Source organism: Anas platyrhynchos, chromosome Z, assembly GCF_047663525.1.
Source record: "Anas platyrhynchos isolate ZD024472 breed Pekin duck chromosome Z, IASCAAS_PekinDuck_T2T, whole genome shotgun sequence".
Lineage (NCBI taxonomy): Eukaryota > Metazoa > Chordata > Aves > Anseriformes > Anatidae > Anas > Anas platyrhynchos.
In genome coordinates, this window is record NC_092621.1 from 47595904 (window position 1) to 47611418 (window position 15515).

Consider the following 15515-nt stretch of genomic DNA (forward strand, 5'->3'; position numbering starts at 1 on the left):
AGGAGGCTGAGCGGAGACCTCATCACAGTCTACAGCTCAATAGGGGGAGTGGAGGGGCAGGAACTGATCTATTGTCTATAGTGACCAGTGATGGGACCTGCGGGAATGGTGTCAAGTTGCAGCAAGGGAGGTGCAGACTGGACATCAAGAAGAGTTTCTTCACTGAGAGGCTAGTTGCACACTGGAACAGGCTCCCCAGGGAAGTAGTCACTGTACCAAGACTGTCAGGGTTTAAGAAGTGTTTGGACTGTGCATGTAGTCATATGGTCTGAATTTTTGGGTAGACCTGTGTGGAGCCAGGAGCCGGACTTGATGATCCTTGTGGGTCCCTTCCAACTCAGGATATCCTATGATTCCTATGATCTTATAATATTATACATTATTGAATTCTTATAATGTACAACAGACCAAAAAAAAAAAAAAAAAAAAAAAAAAAAAAAAAAAAAAAAGCCTTAGAATATCATGGTTTTACAAATATGAAAACTTAACAAAATCTATTTTGCATTCTGAATGTATATCATATTATTTTCCATTAAGTGAATTCTGTCAGGTTACTGGACTTTAGCTCTACAGGGAGTGAGTTTCTTAGTGGTTTAACAGAATGAAGATAGGAATAGGTTAACCATCCTTATTGGTGTAGCTGTTGCTATAAGTCTAGAGCTTATTTTCCCAAGCCACACAGAGACCTAGTTGGAATGTAGCTTATTTAGGAATGCCTCTTCATGTCTGCTTACTTCATTCACTGGAAGAAGCTTAGCACAGTGGGGGAGGTTCCTTGCTGAAAGCTTTCCAAATAAAAGGCAAATTCTGTGCCATATGTCAGTTCTCAGTGTACAAAATTTCAGTTCCCACTTCAAGCTTAATAGTTCCACAAAGGAACAGTTTGAACTGGCAAGCAAAACACAGGCACAGCACAGGTCCTTTCAACAGCATCATTTTCAAAGTTCATATATAAACAGTAACTTTAAGAAATGCACCTTTAAAAGCATTCCCATATATTGTGCATAGAGATTGGTGAAAGAAATATCTTCAGAATTTACAAAGTATTGCCATCAACATCAGGGAAAGCTCAATAAATTTTGAAGTATCCCTTTCCTTTCATCTGCAAAAAAATAAAAAATAAAAACAAAACAAAACAAAACAAAACACCGAGATACCAAGAATATGTAACCCAGTGACAAGACATTTCAATAGGATATGGGATACACTGGCATAACACATCTCTGAATCAGAATGGTCCGTGGCTGAGGTACCCACCCACCTACTAGACTATGAATGTATTCACTCTCTTTCTTTCTCTCTCTCTCTCATGATCTATTTTCAGGTCAATTTATATAAATGGAGTAATTGTAGTAGCAAAGATCATGAGATCTATACCAAAACTTTTCTATTTTTTTGAAAATAAATAAATAATAAAGGCTAAAAAGAGGAAATAAATAATAGATAAATAAATAGATGGTAGGTAGATAGTAAATAAATAATAAATAAATAATAAAGTCTTCTAGTCAGTTTATGGACCTACGATGTGAAAGAGATAGCTTCAAGTTCCAAACTCAAGCAGGCAGGGTTAAGTTCTGAATGTTAATGCCTGGCTTCTCCCTTCCCTCCAAACAAACATCAAGAGAAGTACATGAGCTAATTATAAAAAGGCAAATACAAAACAAATAAAGAAAACATTTTGATTTCCTGAAATAATGGGAAACTGAAAGGCAAAACTCCAGCAGGCAAAGTGACATTGAATCAGACAACTTATATGAAAAGATGCGTATACATTATGTGTTGTTTCTTCCATATCACACTTATGGGTAATTTCCATCTCCAACAGATGCTCCAGTGGCTGTTGTAGATCTGACTTAAGAAAGGGAGAGAAAGCTCACTGTATATGTGTGTCACTGAGTATGCAGTCACAAGACAGGCAGTGGAAAATTCATCACTAAAGCAATTGTGAAGATGGAATAGCAAGTGAAGAGCCAGAGGGCAAAATCAGGCTCTTTGTATGAAGTGCTTTGTATGTGAACGGGACGGAGCATGGGAATTTTGGAACTAATCTAAGTTCCAAACAGATACAGAAAATTTTTTTCTTCTCAATTATTCTGTTTTCTTGATATATGAATGACATGTTATCACACATAGCAGGGTAAGAGATCTTAAGTCTGGGTTGCTTCCATTTACCATTACAGTTACTAATGATGGTTGTGGGTGGTTGCACACTGGAACAGGCTCCCCAGGGAAGTAGTCACTGTACCAAGCCTGTCTGAATTTACGAAGAGATTGGACTGTGCACTTAGTAACATGGTCTAAACCTTTGGGCAGACCTGTGTGGTGCCAGGAGTTGGACTTGATGATCCTTATGCGTCCCTTCCAACTCGGGATATTCTATGATTCTATTCATTCTATTGTATGATTCACCCAGGGTACTTAAAGAGCTGGCTGATGTCATCACGGGACCTCTCTCAATTATTTTTCAATGATCTTGGGAATCTGTAAAGGTCCCAGTAGACTGGAAGCTGGAAAATGTTGTCCTGGTTTTCAAGAAGGCTAAGAAAGAAGAGCCTAGCAATTACAGACCTGTGAGTCTCACGTCAGTGCCTGGTAAAATTATGGAGATGATCCCTGAAGTTATTGAGGCACATCTGGGGGACAATGCAGTCATTGGTCCCAGCCAAGATGGGTTCATGAGGTCCTGCCTAACAAATGTGATTTCCTTTTATGATAAGATCACCCATCTAGTTGACCAAGGGAAATCAGCTGATGTGATCTTTTGGGACTTCAGCAAGGCTTTTGACACAGTTTCCCGTAGGATCCTGCTGGACAAAATATCCAGCATACAACTTAACAAAAACATCACTGAATTTACGAAGAGATTGGACTGTGCACTTAGTCACATGGTCTAAACTTTTGGGTAGACCTGTGTGGTGCCAGGAGTTGGACTTCATGATCCTTATGGGTGCCTTCCAACTAGAGATATTCTATGATTCTATGAACACATTTTTTAGCAATCGAGCAGCATAAATGCTTAGGTTGACAGAAAACCTCTCACACACTGGGAGATTCTGTGATCCTGTGAATGCAGCTTACAGACTTCTGGTACAGCCAAGAGGATTGTGCAGTTTTACTTACTTATTTTCCTATTTATTTATTTTGCTTGACCGTGGTTTTCTTGACCTAGTTTGCTCTTGGGTAGATGAGTAGACAGAACATGAGTAACTTAATTTATGTTTTTTTGCTTTACAGTTCCTTCTAATTACTACTTATATGCCTTCAGATTTTTACATATATCTTTGAGTATAAGAATTTTGTTAACATTGTTCATGCATGGTGACATTTTGTGCATTTCGTTTTGATCATTCACTTTTTTTTTATATTCTTTTAAATGTTTTTTTTTTTTTTTATTCTGAGATGAACAGCATGTGTAAAATCTATCACTTCTAAAGAGGTGACATAAAATTATGAAGTTCAATGAACTTGATGCATGAGTTGTCACTGTGCTAATTCATGAAAAATAACTATGGGATTAAATTCAGATCTCAGACTGTATTTAATGTAGGTCCAAAAACCTGCATTGCTAAAGAAGGACCATGATCATTTGCTGGGATTCTAGAAATAATCATTCTTGCATCAACACTGCCCACTTCTGTCTGACCAGGTAGAGTATAGACTCCTCTTTTTATTGTATACAAAATGTTTGTCTCTGACATGAACTGTGGAGTTTAAAAGTCAGAGATATGCACATGGGAAGTCACTTCATTTGCTTGATACAAGCTTATTGCCACCACTATTAAAGAACAGATAACATTGTGAGAGGGGTTTGTTTGTTTGTTTGTTGTCATTTGTTTATTTTAAGCAAAAAACATAACTATGGACTTGAATTTTCAGGTGTTCTGTAAAATACAATAATATGGATTGTCTTAGATGTACTTATGTAAAACTTGCCTCTTTTGCTTCTCTCCAGACGTAATTCAAGACTAGACCTGTATGAAGAACTAAACCAGAAGATTTTAAATTTTCATGTTTTTATTCATTAACATGTCTGCCCCAATCTTGTGATTTAATATTGCTAAAAAAATGTATTTAGATTCCTTTCCAGAGAGTCGAATCTTCTGGCTGAAGCTTGCTATCTCAAAATCTTGTAGTTATAATTGCTCCACTTGTCTTTTTGTCTTCCCTAGCATTTAGCTTCTAACACAACATCACAGTATCATCTGTACTTCTCTGTCTGTTTCACTTTACTCTTTTAGTCTTGCAGCTGGTTTCCATTGCTTCATTGTGCCAAGCAGAATCTTCTTTACTGTTTTTCCCAGGCTTTTTGCAGCTCTACAGTGTTAATTTCTTCCTTTTTTTTTTTTTTTTTTTTTTTTTTTTCTCGTTTGTCAATTTATACTATGTTTAACAACTCATTTTTTGCTTTGTTATTTAATTAATGCCTCAGCTGCTCTCTCAATTTTTGCTCTTTATGCTCACACTTCCTAGCCTGATCCAAAAAATATTAGGCTTTTCCCCTCAGTGATTCCACTAGACTTCTGCAGGTAAGTGTAAAAAAGCAATTATAAATAAAAGTCAAGTTGTTATAGAATAATTAATGCATTTATAGAAAAATATTAACACATTTGTAATCACACATTCAAATACACTCAACTGCTTCCTGTCTTTCCATTACCCCTTTTGTCCCACCCCTCCTTCTTACCACATACACATACAACTGTACAGCTGGATACCTTCTGTTGTTGTTGTTTAAATATTGATTATATTGGATATAAGCATTATTTTCTTAAGGTTGTTAAATTCATGACAATTCCTTGTCAGTAATTAATATATGTGCTGTCAAAGAGAGTCCAAATTCTTTATTAGAATCCACAGCTTTTGGATGTCAGTTATGTGTTGAATCAATTGTTCTGCTATTACTATGACTTTTGGTGTAAAATTCCATACTATACCTTATTACTTTTCAGTTGAATCCCCCTGAAAACTACTAGTTCAGAATGTAGTAAGAGTTTAATTATGAGTTATTTTAGGACTACCATAGTTGAGAATAAAGAATTACTTAATTACAAGTTTCAAAGTAAAATGGACTCACAAATGATGAAGAAATTTTCAACTAATTTCAGCTTCAAGATGAAATTCAAGCTTTAAGCAACACATGTGGCATAATTATTTACTTTTTTCCAAATTTCCCACTGGAAAACTGTTTTTTTGTTGTTGTTGTTTTTTGTTTTGTTTTGTTTTGTTTGTTTGTTTGTTTGTTTGTTACATTTAAACACAGAGAAATAAAGCCTTCTTATATTTAGACAATGACATGATAATTTAACATGTGTACTTATGAATCATTTAATGGAAAAAAAAATAGGGCACTCTTGTGCTACTAAAATAAACCTTATTTTAAAAGTCAATTAACTGAAACAAACTGAACAAACTGAATTCAAAATAGCAAATTCTTTGATGTTTTACATGAACTGGATGAATAAGAAAAACAGAAGGAAAAAAAATCTTCTGCAAATATTTCTGCAATTTAATTAACTAGAAGTATTTAATTGTCATTCAAAAAATGATCATGACAAAGAAAACAGAAAGAAGAAACTCTGAAAGCAGCTTTAAATGCAAATCGGAAAGCAACTTTTTTTTTGTCATTATTGCTGTCTCTATAATTCTTATATAATACATAATTTTAGGGCTGTACATATTTTTATTCTTATGGAATAAGAAATAACACTTGTTATCAATATTCTGCAAAGCACTTCTTATCATAAGAAATGTGTAAGTGATGAATATGTGGCTGCTATAAAATAAAAAAAAAAAAGTACAACAACAAAAAATGTAGTGTTTTTAAAGGTAAAAATCTTTATTAATTCCTCAGACAGACTCCTTGCAGGCTTTCATTCAGAGTGAGGCTTTCGGACAGTTTAAAATTAAAGACTAAACCCCAGTAAACTTGACAAAAATATGTACAATTTAATGTTGTTAAGCCTGCAATTCAGCTGGAGAAATGCTGAAAAAATTATTGTTCATCATCTACTGCCTGGAAGAGCTGAATGAGATTCTTCAGACTCTGAGGGAAATTTGAAATGAAGATGAAATTTGCGGTCTTTGTCAGTGCTTTTTTTTTTTTTGGAAACATTATCGTGACATTTGGAGTCTTGATTTCATTTTACTGGCATGTCAATAGATGTAGCAGAATGTTAGATAACCATTTTTAAAAGTTTCATTAAACATCATTATTTTTGAATTTTATTTAAGGGAATTTGGAAACTTGAAAGCAATGTGATTTTCTGGTTTATCCAGTATAAGGACAGAATCTGGATATTATTATAGCTAAAGACCTACTTGTTTCACCAGGGCTCATACTCATTGCAAGACCTTTCCTTTGTATGCTACAGTGAAGGTATACTAGCTAGCAGCTAGCAGGTTGAATCTTCCAAAACAGAGTCTTGGAAAATGGTAATAATAACTGTTACCAAATGCTTACGTTTATTTTCCCTCTTTGGAGAAACCAAGCTATTGCCAGTAATGAAAGGTTATTCCTTAACTAACACTTTCTGTCAGTCATTCCAGCCTTTTCTCACTTTCCAACATTGGTAGAACTGAGCTGGACAGCTCACAGGAAATTAAATTGCTGCTGCTGTTTTCTGCCTTCTGCCATCTAACACTTCATGATGCGAGTGAGGGCCCTGACCTTTAGTTTGAGAATTATACTCTATAGAAGTGAGTTAATCATCGTTATGGTTATCAAAATCACAGTCTCTTTTTCAAAAGTTTAGGCTTAGGATATAACAGGAAATTTTGTGGGGAAACATTTACTGTTTGTTTTTCTGTTCTGTGTTCTTAATTTCTCATTTCACTACCTCGTCAGTTTCTAGCCTGTGAGGGGGGAAGACACCTTCGTGTAACTCAATGTTCCTGAACTTTAGTATTTATTTGGTGCTAAAAAATACAAAAGTAGCTCACCTTCCTTTAGGGTTTACCTAAACAAAGGCTGACAAAATGGTAGACTGATGTTATTAGTTTCAGCACAGATGTTTGTGCAGGGAATTTTGAGATTCCAAGTCAACTGGTGGCCTGAGTGGATAATATTATAATCTTATGTAATCTTCCTTTCTCTTTCTTTCCTTCTTTCTTTCTTTTTCTTTCTTTCTTTCTTTCTTTCTTTCTTTCTTTCTTTCTTTCTTTCTTTCTTTCTTTCTTTCTTTCTTTCTTTCTTTCTTTCTTTCTTTCTTTCTTTCTTTCTTTCTTTCTTTCTTTCTTTCTTTCTTTCTTTCTTTCTTTCTTTCTTTCTTTCTTTCTTTCTTTCTTTCTTTCTTTCTTTCTTTCTTTCTTTCTTTCTTTCTTTCTTTCTTTCTTTCTTTCTTTCTTTCTTTCTTTCTTTCTTTCTTTCTTTCTTTCTTTCTTTCTTTCTTTCTTTCTTTCTTTCTTTCTTTCTTTCTTTCTTTCTTTCTTTCTTTCTCTCTCTCTCTCTCTCTCTCTCTCTCTCTCTTTCTCTCTTTCTCTCTCTCTCTTTCTCTCTTTCTCTCTTTCTCTCTTTCTCTCTTTCTCTCTCTCTCTCTCTCTTTCTTTCTTTCTTTCTTCCTCTTTTCTTTCTCTCTTTCTTTCTCTCTTTCTCCCTTCTTTCCTTCCTTCCTTCCTTCCTTCCTTCCTTCCTTCCTTCCTTCCTTCCTTCCTTCCTTCCTTCCTTCCTTCCTTCCTTCCTTCCTTCCTTCCTTCCTTCCTTCCTTTTCAATGAGTATTGCCTATACTGTGCACTGAAAGTGGCAAAGATCTTTAAGAAAAAATAAATAGGTACACATGAATCACAGAATTGTAGAATATTCTATTTCAAAAAAGGCCTTGAAGTCCAACTATCAGCTTGACCTACCAAGTCCCAGAGCTAAACCATGTCATTTAACACCATGTACACATCCCTTTTAAACACCTCCAGTGCTAAAGACTCCGGTGTCTGACAACTCTCACCATGAAGAAATTCTTCCTAACTTACAGTCAAAACCTCCCATGGTTGAGACTGTTTTGTTGCATTCTGTTGCTTGTTACCACAGAAAATAGACCAACATTTTCCTCACTGCAACCTCCATTCAGTTAGTTGCAGGGAGCAGTGAAGAAATCCTCAGCCTTTTCTCCAGACTAAACAATCCCAATTCCCTCAATTATTTCTCCAAGTCATGTTTCCTAGTCTCCTTTCACCAGCTTTATCGCCCTTCTCTGCACATGCTAAAACTCAATGTCCTTCTTGCAGTGAGGGCCCCAAAACTGAACACAGTGCTTGAGGTTCAGTCTCACCAACACCAAATATAAGGAGACAATCATTTTTGTAGTCATGCTGGCCACACTCTTACTGATACAGGCCGGGACACTATTGACCTTCATGGCAATCTGGGTACACTGACGGCTTATAAAGTTACAGCTTATATCAGAGTATGTACTAAAGAGATCTGTATCAGTCTCACATGCTTTCTGACTTTGCACCTTTTGTAGGGGAAAAACTATATATTTCATTTACTAGTTGAATTTCTGAAGTCAATAATAAATCGACTGTAAATGGTTAGAAGGCCAGGGGATAGGGCTGTTAAAAATTTTGCTAGAACCTCTTCCATTTATTCTATTTCTCCGAATATTCAAAATCAATATCAGTCACATAAATAATGCGTTACTGTTATACAAAATAAGGTGTTTTGTTTTGTTTTGTTTTGTTTTTCTATAACTTTTTAATTTACAGGAGACAAGAAAAATTACAGGGCAATAGGCAGGCTAATGTTTCAGCATTCTGATACTATGTTACCTATGTTAGCAGGGACCATAATTTGTTAGTTTTGTAATGAAATTAAGTGAAGCATACTCAATGGTTCTTCTCTTGTTCAAATAAGACAAAAAACAGCTATCTTAACAGCACTGGTACAGAAACAGCAGTGTAGAAATAAAGATTGATACATTTTCTTAAAATATGAATCCATGTCTAAGCAACTGCTGGGACCTTTTGGTGAAGTAGTATAATGTATTACCACATACATGTATAACAAATCTGGCAGGATGGTGGTTGGCTGAGTTTGTAAGATTCTAGTCTGAATATTGAACAATTCAACAATTTTAACAAATGCCAAAACCATGCTTAAGAAAAACATTTGGACTCAATCAATTTACAGTCAAGCGACTGCTGCCCCCAGGTGTCCATCAGACACAGATACAAGAGCAGGTCTGCAGCCGTAGGATATTTAAAAGCAGGCGGGAATGGAATATGTAATCTGGTAGTGAGATGACATGAGGATCTGGCTTTATTCTAAACTGAATCATGGAGATTGGCAGAACTTTTTCACTGAGTTAACTTGAGAAGCCAAAAAGTTATTATTTAATCTGTATCCTGCAATTCTTTTTAAAGGTCATCTGAGTTGTTGACCTCTTTCAGTCTTTCCAAGTAAATGACTACAGCAATTATTAAGTGTCTTCATATATAGCCTTTATTAAAAAAAAAAAAAAAAAAAAAATTGTTATAAGAAGAGTGTGAAAGGGATAGATTCTACTGTTTGGATATTCAGGTCAAAAAAAGAGCTAGCACAGATGTTAAATATCTGACTCATTTTTAGTTCATTTAAATCTATTATTTAGTTTGCATTTTTATATGTAAATTTTAAGAAAATTCATTATTATTCAATGAATAAAAAGTAAATATTTGAGGAAGATATGCTGAATTCTACATACTTCACACAGAAATTAAATTGTAGTTCTATAAATGTTGAACTCAGCAAAGGCTTTCATCGGTATATATGGAGTATATTCTACCCTGAAGTCCAAATGTGCTCCTGCATTGTACCATCAAGGGAAGGTCATCAAACCTTTCAAACAATTTTTAAAAAGCCTTATAGGGCTTCTGTATGTCATAAATAGCCAAACCCAAAACTGCTTCTGCAGCCAAAATTGACTCAGTATCATACTGCTTATATAAAGAAGACTAAAATCAACAAGGTCATAGTAGATCACAACTTCCCACCTTTGTCTTTTTAGAAAAAAAGAAAAGTAGGAACAAACCAAACAGTAGTTAATAAAAATCCTAAACTATGCAGTAGAAATTAAATAACCCATAAAGTGAACGTTCAGGTAATATATCTAGGCAAGCTTTTTAAATATTTGGAGAGTCTTTGAAAATATAGGCAACTACCAATGAAATATTTTCTTAGCTAAACATAAAGGTTGCCAGCTCAACCAGATTCCTACTTATTTTTAGCATATTTTCCTGACATTTAAAAGTTTAGTTTAATTTGCAGGTCTTCTCAGCCATCAAATATGGCAACTTAGTCTTTTGATAAAACAAAATAATTCTTCTCTTTGTCTCATGTAAGAAATTATGACAATGAGTTATCCTGGAAAAAAAAAAATGTTTGTATTAAGAAATATGATGTCTTTTCTGCTTAACATGAAGCTTTAGATTTCTTTGATCATATAGAAAAATACTGTGGTTGAACATATTTTTAAGTTAAGGGTTTTCTAATATCAATAAAATCAAATTATATAATGTACACAGAGATGGATTCTTTTCTTTATTGCCTTTTTGCTTGCAGAATCAAGGGAGTTTAGTTGTAAAATTAATTTTATAACTATCTGTCATCCTCTGTGCATTGTTGTTTCTGTTTTATGCTAAATACATTTGTAATGACTGACAGAATCATGAGTACTGCAAGTTTTAGAATGACTCAGATGTATTAATGGTACAGAATGTTTTTTCTTACCAATCTTGCTTTTAACTTTCAGTTTAATTAGGTATCTAATGAACAGGTATGAATGTGATTGTACTATAATCAAAGAAGAAAACATGGCTGTTAACAACAGGAATTATTCCACTGTATTTATCAATAGCAGATAAATTGCTTTAGGCCATGGTTACCCCTATCAGAAACAGATCAGTCATCATAGCACCCTGCCTACACCAGGACTGAATTTATTCTTTTTGCAATTGAGTTACTGAAGTAATTTGAATACATAAAGAATGCAGAATTTAAGAACATTGTGACTAGAAATTTTCATGGCTGTGATTCCAGCTGTATAATCAAGTCACTAATTAGGTACCCTGTATGTAGCAGTTTTTCAGAGTGGTAATTTTCAAGAAAAAAAATGTTTTTCATGTCTTCACCTTTTCCATGAAAAGCTATTCAGCAAAAATCACAAGGTCTGTTTTATGAAAGAGGTACAAAGAATGGGTTGTCCTACAGAATGCATTCTGACCTTGGCTCCATATTTACATTTCCATGACAAAGTATTATTCACTACAAATAAACAATAGGGTCTAACATAGCTGGTGAATAGACTTAAATCTTCTCACCTGAACAAGGCTATATTAAATAGGCTTTGAAGAAAAGAGTTCTGCAGAGCTGCAGCGAGCAGCATTCAACCCTGAAAGTCCTGGAAGTATGCAACAGTTTATCCATGGCTGTTGCTGATGTAGATCAGGCATGGGTGACCGCTGAATATACACAGTTACTCACTTGTACACAAGCAAGTGGAATCAGTGGCCTTGCCATGCATTACAGACTGCAAAATAGAAGGATAAGCAATGTCTTTTTGTGCTTTGTTTATGCAGTGCTTGGCACAATGTGGTCTTTGTCAATAAAGAAAGATCCTAGGTGATATCCCACAATACAACTGAGAAACAACCATGATGACAGTACTATAACAAGTTGTTCCAATTCAACCACTTAGGCAAAAAGCTAATTTATCCTAGCTAATATATTTGTTATGAAAACAGATGCTTTGGAACAGACCTTAAGGGAATTTATAAATTATGATAGAAATCAAAACCCTAGGTTATTCAATTAAAGATCCTCATGTTGCTGTTAGTTTCTTATGTAAGATCTCTGAAAGTTCTTTAAAAGTCTTAAAGACACTAAATAAATATTCAAATAGATAGTAGTCTGTCCATTTTATAAACTGTGCTTCCTTCAGTGCTTTTTAATAATTTTATGTGGAAATGGGTGTTATTTCATTCAGGAGATGCAAAGTTACACTTTTATATTTTTGATTCAATGAGAAATCCCATGAGCTCTTATAAACTCAAGTAGAGCATGAATCATGATTCAGTGATTATGCAAGGGAATAATATACACATTTTCTTCCTCTATCTTTTAATTAATAGCTCTTTGATTTTAAATGCTATCTTTCTTAGCTTAAATTCTACAGTATTTGAGAGGAAAATAAGTCACTGAGTCCATTAGAGAAGTTAGTGTGGCAATGTAAAAGAAACCAAATGATAATGCTATTTACATGTATGTACTTAATTTTAACAAGCCATTTGTTTTCTCTTCCTACTTTTTTTTTTTTTTCTTTTTTTTCCCCAGTATCTTTCTTTGGTTATTCAACCTTTTTTCTCAGTCTAGTAACAAGCACACTATGAAAAGTGAACTTTCGCTACAATAACTGGAACAAAGCATTGTATCGCATCTGGAGAGTGACATTCATTTGGTTGGACCACTGAAACACTGGGTAATTTAGGTTGGAAAGGATCTCTGAAGGACATCTGGTCCAGCCCCCAGTTCATGGAAAATTTGAATCAGGTTGCTCAGAGCCTTGTCCAGCTGTACACTGAATATCTCTAAAGACATGTATAGCACAATCATTTGACAATTGTTTCTCAGTTTAACTTCTTAGCTATTGTTTGGTTTATGTTTGTATTGTTTCTTAATTAATGAAGCTTAAAAAAATATATATTTCCATGTTTCTTGACAGTGACTGCAAACACAGGGAGCCTGGATATCATGTTGTATCTTATGCGTTATAAAATATTGCAGAAATGGAAAATAATACTAACATTCACTATGTGTTTTCAAACAGTGCTTCTTGATATTTTTTAATGACATTTTAAATGTTTATTTTTTAGAGAATGAAATTCTCAATATGAAAAAGGTAATTTATAATGTTTTTTAATCTCACTAAAATGCTTTTAAATACCTTCTGATTGTAGGTTGTCAGTAATTAACATGGCAAATCAATGGACTGTCTACACTTTTTTTTTCAGATGTTAAAAATCATAATAAACATGACATTTTTCCAACATCTGTTAAAGTACAGAATTTAAGGACTCTAGAAAGGCCATATGTTTTGTCAACACAGAGGAGCTTTCCTCCAAGGACATGTTACCCAGACAATTTTCACTTGCATTCTTCAATATAGTATTTTACCATATATAATTTATATTTTATTAATTTGATTTGTTGTTTTGTAAATTTAAACTTCACGTTGCCATGTTGGGGTTACTACCTTTCTTCTACATACTGAAGTCTGCTTTTCATTAGTTATGTCCTAATTAGAAAATATATTTTTTTTCATTCTTTTGAAATATTATTTTATAGCCTTTTGTAGAAATTGCTTTACTGTTCGTTTCTTAAATCTATTTTTGTGTGGCCTGAGATAACATGGTCTGAAAAGTGGTAGCAATCTCCTGATACTCTGGATCATGTGATAAAATGCTCTGCTACTATATCTCCAGTTCCAACTCTTGACCAATAATTTCCACCCTCAAAGCATGCAAAGTACATGTATTTTGTACATCTGGAGATCTATCACAAGATGTAGAAAAGTGGAAGAGGGAAACTCAAAAAGAAATTCATCTTTGATAATATTGGAAAAAAAACAAGAGTATGGAATTAATATTTATCACTTCTTTAGTAAAGGCAAAGAAACTCCTCCTGACAGCAATACAGACAGGACAGATTTTCTGCATTATTATTCACGTTTTCATCTAGTCTAGCCTCCTTTTAATAGTTGTGCTAATTTACTTAATTCTATAAACACTTTTGGAATCAGGAGTTACTGCATTCTTTTCATATCAGGCCACAATTTTACTGCAGTGTGACAAATTTTCTGATGAAAATTCATATTCTACTGGTATGTACATATTGAATTCAGGTAGCTTTCAATAACAAAATTATTTCCATCATAAGACATCCAATTTCCCTCTAAAATACAGTGTTATTGTGTTTCTTACTGTTAGAGAAGAATTCTTTGCTCATAGCTAATACCAGCATCTCAGGAGATGGAGAGGACATTTTGCAGCCAACTCTGGTATCTCACAGTTTTTTGCTTCTCTGAAATACTTATCTTTTGAGACTTATTAATGAACCATTCTTCTCTTCTTCACTTTACCTACTCCCACCCTCTGCAACTCATGGTTTCAGTCAATTGGTTCATTTGGAAATTGATTGTTTTTGCTAAGATCTTAACATTTTTATAATGAAACAGATTTGCTCTAAAATAAAAATGTCTGTTGTCCTTTTGGGTGACTATGGAATGTCACACCAGAGACTCCAAGTCTTCTCTGGGCTGTGGGATTTGCAGACTTCCTGTCATAATCTTTCATATAAAGTAGGACTCTAAAAAAGAAGTAGAGGGAGGTTTTTTATTGTTATTATTAATTTCATTTTTCACCAACCCCTAGACTGGAGCTAGTACTATTTCTTATTTATGGTTATATTTCCCTTGATAGCTGCATTTCAAAGAATTGTGATTTGTGGGGTAGGAGGGAGAATTTTAAATATAATTTTCAGACAGGAAAGGAAGTAATGTAAAATACATACTCAATCTAAGCTATGTTTCTTTAAACTGATGTGCCAGCAATGCAAAATCAAAGGAGAAATACCCTTTGGAAGGATAAATCATGCATTTACAGCACACCATGACAAGGTAAATACTGATTTCATTGCTTTGTCCAAAATGATTTTCCTTATGGTGTGTAAAAAATATAATAATGTTTCATTTTCAGAATTCTAATGGAGACAGTGTTAATAGAGATTTCTATACCATCGTCCACTCTGTCTTGTTGAATAGCAGTGTGCTCAAACAGCTTGAGCAGAGGATCAAAAGACAGCATTTCCATGCTCTGATCCTGCCTCTGGCATTCTTACACTATACTGCAGCTTTGGGTACAAGTTGTATGCCTGAATTTCCAAGATTTGACTCTCAAAATATCAGTATCTCGGTGTTGTACCACAATTACAATTCTTCTTGACATTAAGTGCTAAGAACAGTTTATTGAAAAATAAGCACAGCCACTTCAGCTTAACAGCCGGAATTTGAATTGCTAAGAGAAAATGTGGATATTATCTACTTTCAGTTTCCCGTACCTGAAAAATATAACCCTTACTATAGCCGTCAACTGAGTGCTATCAGAGTGGTCGTTAGTATAGGCAAAATGTAACATCTTTGCTTTCAGGTGCTAATCTGCATGTAAGAGCAAGGGTTTCCATTTAGTACTTCCTCATTAAAAAATAATAATAATAATTAAAAAAAAAAAATGAAGCTTGATACGTTACACTTGATGCCTTAGTTTATTCACATTTAAGCCAGAACAATGAATAGCATTACTTTCTAGTGGGTCTTTGAGTTTTGAAAACAAACACAAAAGTGATCTGCAGTCCACCTGAATGTATAACACTGCAGTTGAAAGTCTTATAAGACACACAGGACTTATAAAAATCAATACTGTTTTCACCCAGTGCCAACAGTGGCATTTTTACTAAGCATTAAGTTGAGAGCCACAAAGAGCACAACATGGA